General features: G+C 43.4%; 1 protein-coding gene and 1 pseudogene across 1 annotated transcript in view; both read right to left on the bottom strand.

Moving 5' to 3' along the window:
• The window catches only part of LOC141270770 (uncharacterized), a 103723-nt gene extending 87317 nt beyond the window's left edge, over positions 1–16406 (bottom strand). Inside the window, exon 1 of the mRNA XM_073680883.1 lies at positions 16346–16406. The gene's annotated coding sequence lies outside the window, so the exon portion shown is untranslated. The remainder of the gene's footprint in view (positions 1–16345) is intronic.
• LOC141270768 (uncharacterized) overlaps positions 1–18224 on the bottom strand; it is a 153781-nt pseudogene that overhangs the window by 14768 nt on the left and 120789 nt on the right.

Raw genomic sequence — 18224 nt, 5'->3', positions numbered from 1 at the left:
ACTGAATTCCTGATAACTCTGGAAACCATCATGGTTATCTTGTCTACTTTCTCTTCTGGAAGAAAAGATCTCTTTGCATGAATCCACAAGAAGTCCCAGAAAAACTTGTCTCTGCTACGGAATCACTTTTGATTTTTTTGCATTTACCAGCCAACCCAAGAAATCTAGCATAATGGATACATGTTTTACCGCCTGACCATAGTCTAACCTTGTCTTCCCTTCTGTAAAGAAGTTGTCCAAATATTGGACGAACAATACGTCTTTTTCTCTGATATGGGCCGACGTCTCTGCAATTATTTTTGAACACTCTTAGGGCCATGAGCAACCCAAAGGGAAGGGCTTGAAACTGAAAATGCTGCCAGCGTCCTTGGATATTTACTGCAACCCTTAGGAAGGATATGTACATGGAAATATGCGTACTGGAGATCTACTATTTCCAAGAAGCATTCTAGAAAACGATGTTTTACCACTGTCCCTATAGTTTCCATTTTGAAATGTTTGATTTTTAAACCAATTGAAGTCTTTTAGGTTAACAATAGTTCTTAAGGAGAGGTCTGTTTTTTTTTTGTAAAAAGGGAGGACTGTAGAATCCTCTCCCTTTTTCTGATTCTGGAACCTGAGTAAGGACCTCCTTCTGCACCATGGTCAAGACTTCCTGTTCTAAGGCCTGTCGCCCTGTTTTCGAGGACTGGATTTCTGTGACTTGGAATCTCTCGTGCCCGAAAGCTGAATTCTAATTTCAACCCCTGACCTATGGTCTCTAAAATCCATCTGCTTTTTTGAAATTTTTACCCAGGCAGGAAGAAACCTTTTTAGCCTTCTACCTACCTGGGGCCTGGAGTCATAATTAAAGCCTTCCCCTTATTTTTGGGGCCTTCCATCTTGGATCTCTAGTCCTTGTGGATACAAACTGCCTTTATCCAGAAGGACGAAAGGATTTTCCGGGTATCTGCTACTTTTTCCAATATCTCATCCAGGACTGGTCCCACAAGGAATTTTCCCTGACATGGAATACCGCATAGTTAACTTTTAGACTGACGATCCCTTGATCAATTCTTCAACCAAAGAGCCCGGCGAGCGGAGTTAGATAAATCGCACGAGTGGGCCATGAGTCCATTGCTAAAAAATCTGCCTCTTTTGAATGGACGGGAAACTGGCTAAGATCTGATTCCATGGATATTTATTTTTGATCTGATAGTGGGGCTGATCTAGACATATAAGCAAAGATCTTGCTGTGCATGTTGCAGCGATAATTGGCTTAAATGCTGCTGCCTCCGACTCCCAGGCCCTTATGAGGAACCTTTCTGCTTTTTTATCTATGGGGTTCTTTAGGAGTCCTGTGTCCTCAAAAGGCAAGGCCTATTTCCGAGATACAAGTGCAATACCCGCATTCAATTTTAGGGGCCTTTTCCCAACACTCACAAATATCATCTTCAAACTTCATTTAACTCCTTTCGGATTGAAGCCTCCTTTATCAGGCTTCTTCCATTCCTTCTTTATCAGGAAGGATACCTTCTTATGCACCGTAAAGCATTTCAGCTCTCTCACCTCCAACCCCCCAAACATCACCTCTTGTATGGTTTTGGGCTCCTTAACGTCCTCAATTTTCATTGCGGCCCTAACCACCTTAACTAATTTATATGTGTCCTCTGCCAGGAAACAAGGATGGCCTTTATTATTATCTGAGAAGAAGGGTGAAGATAAGATATCTGAATACAATACTTCTAATTCCCCATCTTCCAAGTCCTTGTCAGAGCTTGTATCCAGCTTCTTAGTAGCAACATAAGAGGTCCTATTCTTAAGTCCCTTAAGCGAATTCCTGACCTCTGTTGTTGTTTTTTTTTTTTAAACAATGTGTTTATTGAATTTTGCACAAAAATCAGCACATACAATCTATAGGGCCAACAGATGCCCAAAACTGTGCCCCAACCTCTGGGCTTACAAAATGTACAAAATAAACAGTATAAAAATAAAATAAAAGGAAAATACATATACATAAAAGAAAACAAAAGAAAAAAGAGTGGATTAATTACATTAATTTCCCCATATATTAGATGGTTGTGAGAAATAATTTATATCCGTAAGTGCTGTGAATGTCGCATGGCTCATATTTACACTATTGCAAGATCGGAGGTGCAAGGTAGGGAGAGGGGCCCAGAATTGTCCCGCGCGTCACCCAAACTCAGAACGGCACACAAAATATCCCGCTTCCTCAACGTTCCCCATGTATAGACAATGCGCTGTTTAACCAAGGTTCCCATATTTTATCAGTTTTCTTCTTTGCCTTGAGTGTGTGTGCCAGAGCCCTTTCATATTGACAGTTCGTTTTCAGTCTGGTCACTATCTCCCCCACCGTAGGGATGCCCACTCCTTTCCATTTAGCCGCGATAGCTGATCTAACTGCGATTAGAATATGTGACAAAATTCCTCTAATTTCCCAGGGGACATCCATTAATCCTATATGAAGTATTCCCATACTAGGTGTTATCTCTAGGTGAGTCCCCAGTACATCCCATATCAAACTATCCAATGCCCCCCATAGTGATTGAAATTTTGGACAAAACCACCACATGTGGCCCAACGAGCCTTCCCCATTGCATCCTCTCCAACATAAAGATGATGATTCAGACCCGAAGTGTACCATCTGTGCCGGGTAGTAGTACCATCTCATGTGCGTCTTTTTAAGCTGCTCTAGGTGGTTTAAACGACAAAACTCGCTGGACCTCATCCAAACCATCCCGCCAGTCCTGAGGGTCCGTCGAAATTCTTAGATCCCGTTCCCAACGAGTCGTATACGTCAATTTATCGTCCAGATCTGGGTCGTTTAGAGCCCTATAAAGTATAGAAACCCCCTTAGAACCGGTCTTGGAGTGGAGAAAGTAACCCATAGCTCTTTTATCCTTAGGTAGAATAAAAAAGGGGGATGTCGGTGTAGAGTGGAGTAAATGCCTTATTTGCAAATACTGGTAAAGCAAGGGCCATAGGTCCGGGAATCTCATAACTAGTTTATCAAAAAGAATTATTACATTGTCCTCCAACAAGTCTGCTAGCGATTGAACTCCAGCTGTCACCCAACATTGAAGGTTAATATATGGAATATGATATTCTAGAGCTCGTAAAGAGATCTCAGTCCTGGGGAGTAACAGCAGTTTGGATGCCAAATTCCTCCAACAATGCATAGTAGCCTCCGATGTTGGTAACTCGGCGACCATAGTGCTTCGCTTAACTACTTCTGTTTCCAATATCAATCTGGTAGAATGGTTTCGGGCAAGTAAGGACTCTATTTGCAACCATTTGTGGCCGCTGTCCATGTTCCACCAGTCCCTGATTCCCGTCAAGACCGCTGCTCTATAGTAGGCTATGAGATTGGGCATGCCCATCCCTCCCATGTCATATGGATAATACAGAAGTCTACAAGACACCCTCGGTCTCCTATTGTCCCAAACGTAATAATTATCCAGTCTTTGAAGGGTATTTATGATTTTAGAAGGGATTTTAATTGGGATACACCTAAAATAGTATAACATTTTTGGAAGGACCTTCATTTTAAAAATATTTATCCTGGCTATCCACGATGGAACAACGTTTTGTAATACCGCCAGCTCCTCCCGCACCGTATTTATCAGTCTAGTAAAATTTACTTCCACCAATTGTTTTGAAAGGGTTAAGGTGATACCCAAATACGTCATTCCTTCCTGCGCCCACTGAAAAGGGTATTCCCCTTCAAGTCTTTGCCTAAGTGACAACGGAACAAGAATCGGTAGGACAACCGTGTTAGCTGCATTCAGTTTATAATACGAGATGTTTGTAAACGTTTTGAGATCGGACATAATGGCAGAGAAGGACCTGTCCAGATCAGTGCACGGGATAACCACATCGTCTGCATATAGACCGATTTTGTGGGAGGACCCCCCCACCGAGATGCCCGAAATCTCTGAGTTATTTCTAATCTTTTCAGCCAAGGGCTCCATACATAAAGCAAATATGACTGGAGATAAGGGGCAGCCCTGCTGTGTCCTGTTTGTTATGGGGAAGGATTCAGAGAGGAAACCAGACGTCAAAACCTTAGTGGAAGGAGTGGAGTACAATGCGTTAATCGCAGACAGAATAGGTCCTTTTAGTCCAAATTTAAGCAAAACACTTTTAAGGTATCCCCAGTGCACCCTATCAAACCCTTTCTCAGCATCTAGCGTCAGGAGTGCACTGGGGTGGCCGCTCAACTCTGCCACTTTAATCAGATCCAACATCCTCCTCGCACCATCTTTAGCTTCCCTACCAGCTACAAAACCAATTTGATCCAAGGATATCAGGGAAGGAACAACACGATTTAGTCTAACAGCCAAGAGCTTGGTAAAGATCTTTACATCACTATTCAAAAGTGCTATTGGTCTAAAATTACCTGGAGAATCAGGGGTCTTTCCAGGCTTAGGCAATGTGACGATCGTAGCCTCCAAATTAGGTACTGCTACCTTTCCCGAGTCTCTCCAGGTATTGTATAACCTGATAAGGTATGGGGTAAGAATTTTTTGGAAACTACGATAGTACTTGTTTTGCTGTTGCTTTTGTCATTATAGAGTCATTCAATAATAGAGAGGTGTTTAGTCGCCAGTGTGGTGTTGGGTTGAATTGGTGCAAGATGTACAAGTAGGTACATCGGTGCGTGGTCAGACCACGTAATCGTTCCAACCTCCGCAGATATACATCTATTGAGAGCTCTATTGTCTACTAGGAATAAGTCAATCCTACTATATGACCCATGTCGGAGAGAATGAAAAGTATAGTCCCTTTCACTGGCGTGAGAGTATCTCCAAAAATCGTGCAGACCAAATTCATGGACCAACTTGCCCAATTCTCTCCGAGGGCGACCCGATCTAGATGAGCAGTCTAAAGTACCATCCATTGGTATGTTAAAATCCCCGCATACAATAACCTCCCCTTGTTTAAGTGTTGAAATGGTAGAGAGGACTTTTCGCACAAATGGGAGCTGGGCAGAATTTGGGGCGTATAGTGCTGAAATCGTATGAGGGGTCCCATTCAATGTACACACCAACACCAAGTATCTACCCATGGGGTCTGTACACATCCGAATGTTCTGGAAGGCCACCAAATTTTTTATCATAATACAGATTCCTGCTGTCTTAGTCTGGGCACTTGCAAAGAATATATGGGGGAATTGTGCCTGATGCAATCTATGATTATCAGCTGCCAATAAATGCGTCTCTTGCAGACACACAATGTTTGCCTTCGATTTCCTCACCTCCCTCCACAACATAGAGCGTTTGGCAGGTGAATTTAACCCTTTCACATTCAACAAGAGAAATTGTATACTCATAATTACATATAAAGGAGAAAATTGTTATGAGCCGCATACAAAAATCCAAATTTTCTCTTCCCCCTTCCTGGACTTCCGGCTATCAACCCTTTCGAGTCCCGTAGATGATCTATTCTGGATTTAGCCGCCCTTTTCTTGACCCGCCTGGCCAAAACGACTCTCGGCCTATCTCCCATGGCGTAGTGACTAAGTTGGAACTTGCGGAGGTTATATTCATATACTGCCAGCAGATCAGAGCACAGCTTAAATCTGAGCTGATATATGGCCTCAGTGGTAACCGGGGAGGGGGAGGTTTTATTTAATATTTCTAGCTTTTTCAACTCAGTCAAGGTCAGTCCTGTGTTGCTCCCTCTTTCTTTTCAATTGTAACGCTTGTTATAAGAAGACTCCCCGTATCACCGCTTTGTGCTCTGTCCATAAAGTCTCGTCGGAAACTGTGCCATTGTCGTTTAATTCAAAATAAGATGTCAATTTTGCTGTTGCTTTTGTCATTATAGAGTCATTCAATAATAGAGAGGTGTTTAGTCGCCAGTGTGGTGTTGGGTTGAATTGGTGCGCAAGATGTACAAGTAGGTACATCGGTGCGTGGTCAGACCACGTAATCGTTCCAACCTCCGCAGATATACATCTATTGAGAGCTCTATTGTCTACTAGGAATAAGTCAATCCTACTATATGACCCATGTCGGAGAGAATGAAAAGTATAGTCCCTTTCACTGGCGTGAGAGTATCTCCAAAAATCGTGCAGACCAAATTCATGGACCAACTTGCCCAATTCTCTCCGAGGGCGACCCGATCTAGATGAGCAGTCTAAAGTACCATCCATTGGCATGTTAAAATCCCCGCATACAATAACCTCCCCTTGTTTAAGTGTTGAAATGGTAGAGAGGACTTTTCGCACAAATGGGAGCTGGGCAGAATTTGGGTCGTATAGTGCTGAAATCGTATGAGGGGTCCCATTCAATGTACACACCAACACCAAGTATCTACCCATGGGGTCTGTACACATCCGAATGTTCTGGAAGGCCACCGAATTTTTTATCATAATACAGATTCCTGCTGTCTTAGTCTGGGCACTTGCAAAGAATATATGGGGGAATTGTGCCTGATGCAATCTATGATTATCAGCTGCCAATAAATGCGTCTCTTGCAGACACACAATGTTTGCCTTCGATTTCCTCACCTCCCTCCACAACATAGAGCGTTTGGCAGGTGAATTTAACCCTTTCACATTCAACAAGAGAAATTGTATACTCATAATTACATATAAAGGAGAAAATTGTTATGAGCCGCATACAAAAATCCAATTTTTCTCTTCCACCTCCCCCCCACCCCCCCCCCACACCACCCCTCATGAGCCATTCACTGAAAAAAGCACATATGTCCTTAGAACGATCAGCAGTTGTGTCAATAGAGGAAATATACCTCAAGTTAAATTGCAAAAAAAAAAACAGACAAAAAACAGTAAAAAGAAAGGAAAAACACAGCAGAAAAAAGTCCGCAGAAAAAACCATAGAGAAAACTTCAGTCAAAAAAGTAAATTCTTCAGACATAAATCTGACCACGGGGTCCCGTGAGATTTTCAAATCTCGCTGTCACTCAGCAAGATTTCTGACAGTCCAGAGGATCACCAACCAGATGGCTTCCGCCGAACAACAGAGAACCGTCAGTCAATAAGCCAAAAGGCACTCAGAGTTCAGAAAAGAACAAAGGGAAAAAAAAGGTCAGCAATCCTCTAACAGCTCCATCTCAGCCAGGATAGCGTCCTCGCCTCTCTTTCAGGTTGATACCCATTCCTGCGCAATTTTCTTGCATTTAGCAGGTTGTCTGGGTGCATAGGCAATCTTTCAGGATGCCAATTTCTCTTCCGCTTGTTTAGGGGTAAAACACGCTACCACGCCACTGTCACGGAGTATTAGTAGTTTTACTGGGTTGAATCCCCATCTATACCGTATGCCGGCCTCTCTCAATGCCCTGCACACATGGGCAAGTTCTCTTCTCTTTGCCAGGGTAGCCGCAGAAAGGTCTGGGAAGACTTGCAGATTTTGAAATTCCTCAGGCAACCTGGGGGTTTTCCTTAGTTGGTATAGGAATATGTCCTTCGTATTGAAGAAATGAATACGTGCCAAGGTATCTCTAGGCAGGGTAGGGTCTACGTGTCTAGGCTTCGGTGTTCTATGAATCCTGTCCACCAGTAATTCATTAGGGGCAACCTCAGGTAATACAGCCACCAAGAAGCGTCACAAGAACTTAGAGAGATCCTTATCTGGCACTTCTTCAGGGATTCCCCTAAGCCTCACATTGTTACGTCTGGATCTATCTTCTAAGTCATAAATTTTATCAGTGACCCGAGACATCTCTTCCCTGAGTGCCTCATTTTCATCCACCAAGTCATTGATCGTTCTGGCATATTCTTCCATCTTGTTTTCAATGTGGGAAGTGCGATTCCCAATGGAAGTAATTTCCCCTTTCATCTCCTGTAACATTGCCTGCATATCTTCCCTCATGGAGGAGCGAATTGCTGCCAGAAATTCTGGCATATCTGCCCTTGTCATTGGTGCTGTGGGCTCATTATCCCTGCTGCTGTGTTTCACATTCTCTGCTTCCCCTCCCCCTGAGCTTCTGGAGGAGTGTGAAGAAGTTGCAGGGGAAGCAGGTGCCATCTTACTCACTGTTCTTGTTGTTTGTTCCCTCTGGAAGAAAGCCTCCAATCTCGCTGGGGATCCTCTTTTTTGGGACCTTCCCCTGGTCATCATGGGCCCTGGGTGTTCTGCCGCCACCGGGTGTTAAGTAATAGGCTGTAGGACAATGCTTTGTGCTGGTTTTAATCCTGGCTGGCTGGAGCTATGCAGTTAAGCTGCTGCCACCTTGTCTTGCAGGCCACACCCCCCGACCTCTGTTTTAACTATCACTTTAACGTTCTTCATAAAGGACAAGGATTCCTCTGCTACCTTCTTCGCAATACAGAGTTACCACAATCTTTTATCATATGATGATGATAATTTATCTCTACAAAGAACACATTCTTTATTTTCTGTGCTTTTCTAGGTCTGTCCTACAACAAAACGCATTCAAGGGGACACAGCATTACCCCATAAGTCTAAAGGATATCTGACTTACCCACTCCAGCAGTAGCAGGAACTACCATGCATGGAGCAGCTGCTTCTTCCACAGGACCTCTGGCCTGGCTCTCTTCCTCCATTCTGCCGAATCCAACTGGTACAACAGAGGAGAACACTGGAGAGAAAAGTGAGCGCCGAGTATTCCTTGTATCACCAGGGACTGTACGTCTCCCTCCAAGGACACAAAACCACTGTAGCGGAAAGAGATTTTAAATCTGTAGGTGTCCTGTCCTTGGTGGCGAATCCTCTCTCTTTATGGTGCTGTCGTGGGAATGGGAAAATTGTGAATTTTTCAAATTCTCAAATTTCTAATTTATTCACATATAAACTCAAATCATATCAACCGATATTTAGCTCTAACATGAAGTACAATGTGTCATGAAAAAAACATTTTCAGAATCACTGGAATATGTTGAAGCGTTCAAGAGTTATTACCAAATAAAGTGATGCTGGCCAGAATTCAAAATTGGGGCTCTGTCAGGACAGTAAAAATAGGCTTCGGCAGTATGGGGTTAAGCGATAAATCTTTGAATTTCAGCCCCATATGAAAAAAAATCAGTGTAACAAGTCCCTAAAAAATTCAACACATAATTATACCATCTGGTAACTGAGTAGAACCTGTGACTTCCCTGCATTTAGTGGTCACTACTCACCTGTGCGGTTATCTGAAGGAATCTCCTCTTTACACCACTCATCACCCCTCATATATGTCTCTGTAGTATTAATATGGGGCAGATCTTCACCCTGGAACAAAGATTGTAAAAGTCACAGACAGACTGAGAAGTCATGTGAAATTATTTAAAAAACAGAAACAATAGTAAGGCTATGTGCCCACGTTGCGGAAATGAAGTATATTTTTTACGCTTCTCCCTGGCGGGAAAATCGCATGCGGATTTTACATGCGGTTTTCCCGCCAGGTAGAAGCGTATGTGAGGCGTCTTTGCAGCGTCTTTGCATGCATTTCCGCATGCGGGTTATCAAACACTTCTCCAAGTGATTCAAGCATCACTTGGAAAAGTGCTTGACAACTTGTTCACACTATATAAATCCATGCAACCGGCATGGATTTATATAGTGTGACCAAGTAATAGTTAAAAAAAAAAAAGAATCAGAATGGTAAAAAATAAAAAATAAAGTTTATACTCACCTACCGATGCATTCTATGCCCTGTCCGGAGTCTTGAGCGGCTCACGCTGTTGTGTGCAGGACCTTCGGTGACGTCATTGAGTCATGTGATGGGTCACATGACTCAATGACGTGGCAGGTCCTTCACACACCTCGCAACGGCGGGAAAACACCGGGAAGACATCAGAAGATAAGTATAAACTTTATTTTATTCTTTTTTTTTACAGGTTGTTTGGTACCCAGGTCTGGATGAGAGTCTCCTCTCCTCCAGACTTGGGTACCATCCGCATGCGGAAACGCAAAATTAATGAACATGCTGCGGATTTTTGACCGCAGCATATACGCTGCGGAAAAATCCGCAGCATGGGCATTGACATTGCGGAATGCCATTGGGGACCATGGGGTGCGGATATACATGCGTTTTACAAGCGTTTACGCTGTGGAAATTCCGCAGCATATACGCTTGTAATACGCAACGTGGGCACGCAGCCTTAATGAACATGGCGAGCAAAACTGCTCTTACTTATTTGGCGTTCATCCTGCCTTTGGCATTTCAAATCGTTACACCCCCTACTGATGAAAAAAAGGACTACGTGGCACTCCTATTTAATAGGGTGCTCAGATAGGATTCCACTCCAATTATAAATGATTATAGGAATCTGGCACTCCAAAATAGTGAGAAAAAAGGATTTTATTTAATTACATAATTCTTCAGAATTAATTTGACGTTTCGGCCTCATATGGCCTTCATCAGAACTGTAAATCAAAATAAAACAATCACTCCATAAATCAGAAAGTAACAACAGTCAATTCATACGAGAATCAAATCGTGGATAATAGGTGCAAGAAAAGTCCATATGAGCAAATACAGAATATCAATGCAAACAGTTTAATGGCATGGCTGCATAAATTATGTGTGATTCATAGACAATAAATAACTCAATGTATTTACTCAAAATTAGTAAGTTTACCAGGAAACTGCCCAATAGATAGATGGGAGGTCAATCACATAGCTGCAAAACAAAGGGACAGTGGGAGTCACTATATATGCCAAGGGAAACACATTATTAGTATACAGAGAGTACACAACTCACCAGGGTCACAGGAGAGAGGGACCTCGCATATCGGCGCTGCATGAGAAAAGCACGACCGTGCTATAGGGAATGCGCTGAGTGACTGAGTGCTATAGTGCACTTACATATCGTTCCCATACTTCCGGGATGCGGCGCTAATACGGCACCCGGAAGTCACATGATGGACCCCTAAGAGCGTCACCGGAAGTGACGCGACGGCAGGAATATGTCGCCGCTATGTGTTTGCATTGGTGGGATTACACCTCAGGCACGGACCAGGAGGCAGCATGGTAGGGCAGACTCATAATGAGAGTAGGGAAGTACCCATAAGCTAGTAACAATGATAGAATATGACTAGAAGAACTGCATAGGGACACTGCAGACAAATGTAAATAAAGGCGGAATAGAGGAGGGGAACATGAGTATTAACAGAGACCCAATATAGGACTAGGAAACGAGGAGAAAGATATGAGGAAGGAAGATATAAAAATAAATGTAAAAGTAAAATAGAACAAAAGGAAAAACGGAAAAATAAGGAAAATTAGAAAAGATAAGAAAAAGATAAAGAATAGAAAAATACAAAAAATAAAAATAAAAAATAAAAAAGTAAATAAGTCACTCAGCGCATTCCCTATAGCACGGTCGTGCTTTTCTCATGCAGCGCCGATATGCGAGGTCCCTCTCTCCTGTGACCCTGGTGAGTTGTGTACTCTCTGTATACTAATAATGTGTTTCCCTTGGCATATATAGTGACTCTCACTGTCCCTTTGTTTTGCAGCTATGTGATTGACCTCCCATCTATCTATTGGGCAGTTTCCTGGTAAACTTACTAATTTTGAGTAAATACATTGAGTTATTTATTGTCTATGAATCACACATAATTTATGCAGCCATGCCATTAAACTGTTTGCATTGATATTCTGTATTTGCTCATATGGACTTTTCTTGCACCTATTATCCACGATTTGATTCTCGTATGAATTGACTGTTGTTACTTTCTGATTTATGGAGTTGTTACTCATATGTGATTGTTTTATTTTGATTTACAGTCCTGATGAAGGCCATATGAGGCCGAAACGTCAAATTAATTCTGAAGAATTATGTAATTAAATAAAATCCTTTTTTCTCACTATTTTGGAGTGCCAGATTCCTATAATCACCCCCTACTGATGAGTCAGTACACAATGTCTTTTTCAGGCAGATACCACCTGGAACCCATCTGAAAATTGATGACCATATTCACTGCAATTTCAAAGCAACTTTCCGCTCATATGTTCCGTCTTATATACAGTACATATGACATCCTTTTCAGGTGGGTTACAGAGCAGTAAAGAAATGTTAAAAAGAGTCACCATATGCATTGCAATGTCAAAACGACTTGCTGTTCATATATTTACTCTTTTTAACGTCAGTTTTCCAAAGACGTAAAGGGGTTAACAATAGTGACCAGACCATTTTCGTTGTGGCTTGCGCTTGCAAGCTGCTCTCTAGTTTATTCAATGCAATTTTTGAATAAAAAGCCAGCGGCCAAAATATAACCAGAAAAAAGCTAGAAAAAAAGACCCTTCAAGACGAAAGATGGTGTCATTGACTGAAGCATATTCCGTTTGAATATTGCTCGATTTGTAGATGTCTAAAAGATATTGTGTGCTTGTATCCTAAGGATACACATACCCTTTAAGAAGTAATTAAGGCCCCCATACACATTAAACTAGGGTCGTCCTGACTCGTTGATACCATTGAGTTTGGCCGACAGTTTGATGTGTATCGGTGCCTTTGACAGATGAAGTCAGTGAAGATGATGTCCGATTACAGAACTGCAGACTGTTCTTTAAGATTTGAGCCGCCTCCAGACATTTCTTGCTCAGCAGATCTCTCATTGAAAACAAAGGAGCGGTTGGCAAAGTCAGAGTTATAGGGTGAGAGTAAAACAAGAGAGCTGTCATTTAGCTTAGAACCACTATCAGAACATAAATAAATCGCCAGAACCATCATCACTAAATGAGTACAGAGACATAACCATCATCATCACTACGTGAATACAGCACCAGAACCATCATCACTATATGAATACAGCATCAGAATCATCATCAGAATGTGAATACAGCACCTGAATCAGTAACTGAATATTGCAACAAAACCACAATCAGTCATGAATACAGAACCAGAACCATCATCAGTACATATATCACCAGAACAATCAATATATGAATGCATCTTCAGATCCATTGTCAGTATGTAAATACAGCTTCAGAATTATCATCAGTACAGGAACAGAGCACCAAAATTACCATCAGTACATGAATTCAGCTTCACGTTTAGTACAGCATTCAATCACAAAGTCAGGTTTAGCCTTTGGGATATACAAATGTATGGCATGAACTTGCAAATTCCATTGTGTCCTTAACAATGATAAGGAGATGATGGGAGTTGTAGTTACAATCCATCATCACGCTGTGGAAGATATAGTAACCACAGTACTGATTAGAAGCTGGCAGTAGTACTTTAAAACATTTAAAGAGTAACTTAAAGAAGCACTCCCACTAAGTTTTTTATTCATTAAATGTCTGTGTATATGCATGTAATGTAGAGTGAGTGAGTGAGTGTATTAATATACTCATATACTGCTGCTTTCTTTGGGTGTCATGTGTTATTCTTCTCTGCCTCTCAGTGACGTCATCACAATTGTGACTAGCCGGCTCAGTCTATACTCTATGGGTGTAACACAAGTCTCTTTTACAGTTAAAGCTTATGGAGCCTCGTACTGATACTCCACAGGTTTACATTGTAAAAGTCACTTCCGGGTCACGTAGAGCACAGTGTGACCAGGACAGTCTGCAGAGCGGTGACATCACTGAGAAGAAGAGAAGAACGGTGCTGGACATCCAAGAGAGTATCGATAGGTGAGTATATTAGTACGCTCACACAATATTACCTTCACATACACACACATTTAATACATTTAAAAAAAAAGTAGTGGGAGTGCTTCTATAACTTTTAGGGGATATCTAATATGTTTTTATGACTTTCAATCCTGAGCAGATTGATGCGAGTCTGGGTCCTGAGACCCCACCGATTTCTCAAAAGACCTTTTAAAAGTGCAAAGGTCAGGAGACAGGAGCCTATGACTCTCTATTGCATCCGCTCTGCGCTGTGTGCGCTCCAGAGAGGTGCACCACTAAGACTTGTTTGGAGCGATTGGTGGGAGTCTCGGGACCGGGTCCCACACTTATCTGCTCAAAGTTTAGTCACTCTCTAGTGCATTTACACTGGTTGATAATTGACAACCAAATATCAGTCTATCTAAACATGCTGTCAATCATCAGACGCAAAATGTTCATTTGTCTAGTGAAATGGTTTTTAAGTTTGCATTCTTAAAGAAAAATGCTATACTATGCGCACATATCGATCAAATTAACAATTGTTCTGTGCACACACAACTGTGCTCAGCCAGTCTACAGTTTATAATAAGACGGCAGATTGGCTTCCTATAGCTGGTCGGCAGTCGTTTAATGGCCGTGATTCTCCATTTTCATAGACCCAGGTACCGTATAGGTGACATCTACTCTCATTGGAGTTTTCCTCATTCCTTTCTTAGACATCTGATCCAGACGCCGTGATGACATTTCATGTCAACAGCTCATCTATGCAGACAACGGTCACACTATCCTTCGTTATTAATTATACCTACCACACCTTCCTCACTTATAAATTATGATCTCCACACATTCCATGGTTCTTGCTACACCCTATTCAAACTGTCCCCCTCACACAGTCACTACTCCATATTGAACCACCTTTTCACACTAACCACTAACTATTTAACCCTTGTGGATTTTTTTACCACAAGCTAAACAGCTGCCATGAAGAGATGAATTTGGTTGGTGACAATAATTAAGTAAGCCCCAGTGTCCAAACCTCCATCTACTGATATCAGAGGTACCAGGATGGGGTAATAAAACATTCCCACAATATTAAGCCACCTCCACCAGCCTGCAGTGTTGATGTTGTTCCTTGAAAATCCCTACAAGGTTGATAGCTTATGAAATACTGAGTCTGGTTACTGTAGCACTGATGCCCGTGTTTGACATCACATAGATCATTCAATCTTCTAATTTTAATGTGGATTCCAGCTGATAACAGATCACTTTATTTCAGGGCTGTGGAGTCAGACTCTGTGTCCATTTTGGAGGAGTCGGAGTTGGTATAAAATGGACCGACTCCAAAAATATATAATAAATTGGGTACAGTAGTTCAATGCAGTTTGTGCTGTAAATGTTTTCATAACAATTTGGGAAAGTTATGAAATGTCCTATAAATATCTGTTCTGTTCCTGATCTAAGAGATCTAGGCTTTTTGTTGAGATGAATCTGTGCCACACTTTATGTACATGCTCAGTAGTGAGGCAGGAAATTGAGGGAGTCAGAGGTTTGGCTTACCGACTCCACAGCGCTGCTTTATTTTATGGGTTATGGATCTCATGCCATACACTAAAGGTCCAATCAGGAGAGGGCAGATATCTCTAAGAAATTGTCTATTCAGTGTATAACACTGGCGGATAAAACCAGACTGAACACAAGACCTTCACAGCCGTCTACACATCATAAGGGAGATTTCATGACACCTTCTCTCCATCTACCTGATGATCCTGAGGAACATCGAGATCTTCTTGTTTACAGTCCTGTAGAAGAAGAGGATGGGGACATCTCTCTGGTGTTGTCCTCTTACTGGATAGAACTGGAGGAAACACATACAGGGACTGAATTCATCCTTTACATACAGATAATTATAGGCCGTGTGAATTTAGTCCTGTCTATTACCTGGTGATGTGGGGGGCTGGGGAACCTCCATCATGACGTCCTTGTACAGATCTTTGTGTCCTTCTAAATACTCCCACTCCTCCATGGAGAAATAGACGGTGACATCCTGACACCTTATAGGAACCTGACACATACAATGATACAGTCATCCCCCCGATCCCTTCATAGCGTTACTGTATAATGTCCCAGCATTCCCAGCAGTGTCACCTCTCCAGTCAGCAGCTCAATCATCTTGTAGGTGAGTTCTAGGATCTTCTGGTCATTGACGTCCTCATGTATCAGGGGGTGAGGTGATGGTCCTGTGATTGGGCTCAGGGGTCTTCTCCATCCCTCAGACACAGGGTCCTGACAGCGGTCACTAGAGGTCTTCCTCACTACTGTGTAATCCTGGTTATGGAGAGACACATTAATAAATCTCACTACAGACATTTCCAGAGTCCTCACCTCTCCAGTTCTGTCCATCTGTTATTCCCATAGATAAGAATGATGTAATGTGACGTCATCAGAATCTCTCACCTCTCCAGTAAGCCGGAAGAGGATCTCTAGGGTGAGGTGTAATATCCTCTCCGCCATCTTGTCCCTGTCTCTATCCATCCTTGATGGTCACTCAGGAATATTCTCTTATATAGAAGATCTCCACTGAGAGGATCCGATATTGTAGGGACCTGAATGGGGAGAAGATGACGATGTAACATCATAAAGATCCCATGTAAGAAATCTCCGGAGCTGTTACCGGCTTCACATGATCACTACATCCAGTCATGGCCCCGTCCTGCCCCCGGTATAACACACAATCACATTATAGTCACATACAGGGATTTATCACAGGCTCAGCACTGAGGGGGTTAATAGTAATGGGGGGATCTCCACATACCTCCACCTGCAGAGCCGCCACCACATATATGGCTGTTCTGTGCGCACAGGACCTGTGATGAGGTCACAGGAGGGGAGGAGTCAGGGGTCACATGATCAGGGGCCTCAGTCTCTGCAGGACTCTGCTGTGCTGGTTGTCATGGTGCTAGATGAGGGGAAGTTTATGTGTGGGGTCAGGAGGGATTTATAGTGTAGATGTAGCAGAGCCGTGCGTATGGATGTAGCAGAGCTGTGTGTGTACGGTGTGCATGTAGCAGAACTGTGTGTATGTAGCAGAGCTGTGTGTGTATGATTTGTATGTATCAGAGCCGTGTGTGTGACGCGCCCCCTGGGCCAGTGCTGTTAGGGATACCCGGAGCCGGATCAGATGGGGGTTGTAGTCTCCGAGTGGCTGTGACCCGGTCCGTGCCCAGGGTGTCAAACTCAGTGTGTGGCAGTCCTTATAGATGTCACTAGATGTTCTTTTATGTCGACTACGCCACCCGTTGATTTGCGGTCACTACGGCCGCCGCTGCAGCAGGGTCCGCTGAGGCTGGTGGTGTGTGTGCAGCTTTGGGTAGTATAACCCCCAACGGGAGGGGTATAGCCTCAGGGGGTCAGCCGTGGAGGATGGTGGTTGTGAAGGTGCAGCAAAGAGACTCAGAGGCATAAAATGCAGTTCCAGGGTTTTACTTACTGGTGTTGCTCGGGTCACTGTGTACAGCAGTGACCACCCGAGCCGTGCTGCGTCCACCAGGTCCTGGACTCGGTCAACTCCCAGGCAACTCCGGAGTGTGGTCCTGAGCTCCTTTCTGACTCTCCCTTCTTCTGGCCGTTCCCACCAGGGATCCACCTAAGTCCGGCTCCCTCGGGCCTCTTGTTGGTAAACCCTTTGTCTCTGGGTTCCCTGACCCTATTCTTGGTCTGCCTTCCGGGTGGATTTAGTGGGTGGTCGTGGCAGATCCTGCCCACGACCTCCGGTCTCTGGCTGAGGATTAGTGCTGTGGCCTCCACCAGCTTGGGATCCGGTACCCTGTTGCCGACCCTTCACCCTATTAGCTCTCTTATGGGCTCTTGGGGTCCCCTCTTCCTGCGCCTCTGGGTCCCTCTTCCTTCTCCTCTGCTCTGCTTCTCAGGCTCTCTGACAGACTGGCTGACTGACAACTGACTGACTGACTGACTGACCCTGATCTAAGATGGTGCCCACCTTAAATACTCCCTCTATGTGTGAGCTCAGGTGACCAGCACCCAATGAGCTCCTAACTTTACCCAGGCTGCTCCCCCTATCTGCCCCTACACTACTGGGATGTTCCACCCCCCTCCCACTCCAGCCAGGAACAGACACTGTCGTACCTGCACATTTCTCTAGTGGGAGTACCATCGGTCTGTTCCCCGGAAATGGGATGTGTGTAGTGCATGCAGCTAACTGAGCTCAGTTCCACACTCCATCCTTACCCGGGAGTGGAATATCACACCTCTGGCTTGAGGTGCAATACCCCTGTAGCAGCCGAATCCTCAGGGTGCTACATTCCCCCCTGGTAAATCACAGCACGTCCTCGGGCTGTAAGATACAAAAACATCCAAAAACATACAATTTTTTTTTTTTCATAAACATCATAAACATATAAAACAATATATATATATCATAAAACTTTTCATATAAAACTCCTCATTAGAAACATTCTTGTTCCTCCGGCCACGGTGCAACTTGTGACCGGGTAAAGTGCGACAGTCTCTCTTGGAAGAAAACAGTTTCCTATAAAACCGGTAGGGGGCGCTTTAGGAAGCGCAACTATATACAAATGGGATATGGCCGCTCTCAGTCCTCGACCAGTGGGATTAAGGACGGCTGTTCACAGTCCTCAGCCTGTTAAGGGATGGGGACACACGGTTACAGTTCA

Source organism: Phyllobates terribilis, unplaced genomic scaffold, assembly GCF_046119375.1.
Source record: "Phyllobates terribilis strain yellow unplaced genomic scaffold, ASM4611937v1 Scaffold_5__5_contigs__length_657084704, whole genome shotgun sequence".
NCBI classification, from domain to species: domain Eukaryota; kingdom Metazoa; phylum Chordata; class Amphibia; order Anura; family Dendrobatidae; genus Phyllobates; species Phyllobates terribilis.
The sequence above is the reverse complement of the archived record's forward strand: the minus strand, read 5'-3'. Positions and strand labels throughout refer to the sequence as shown.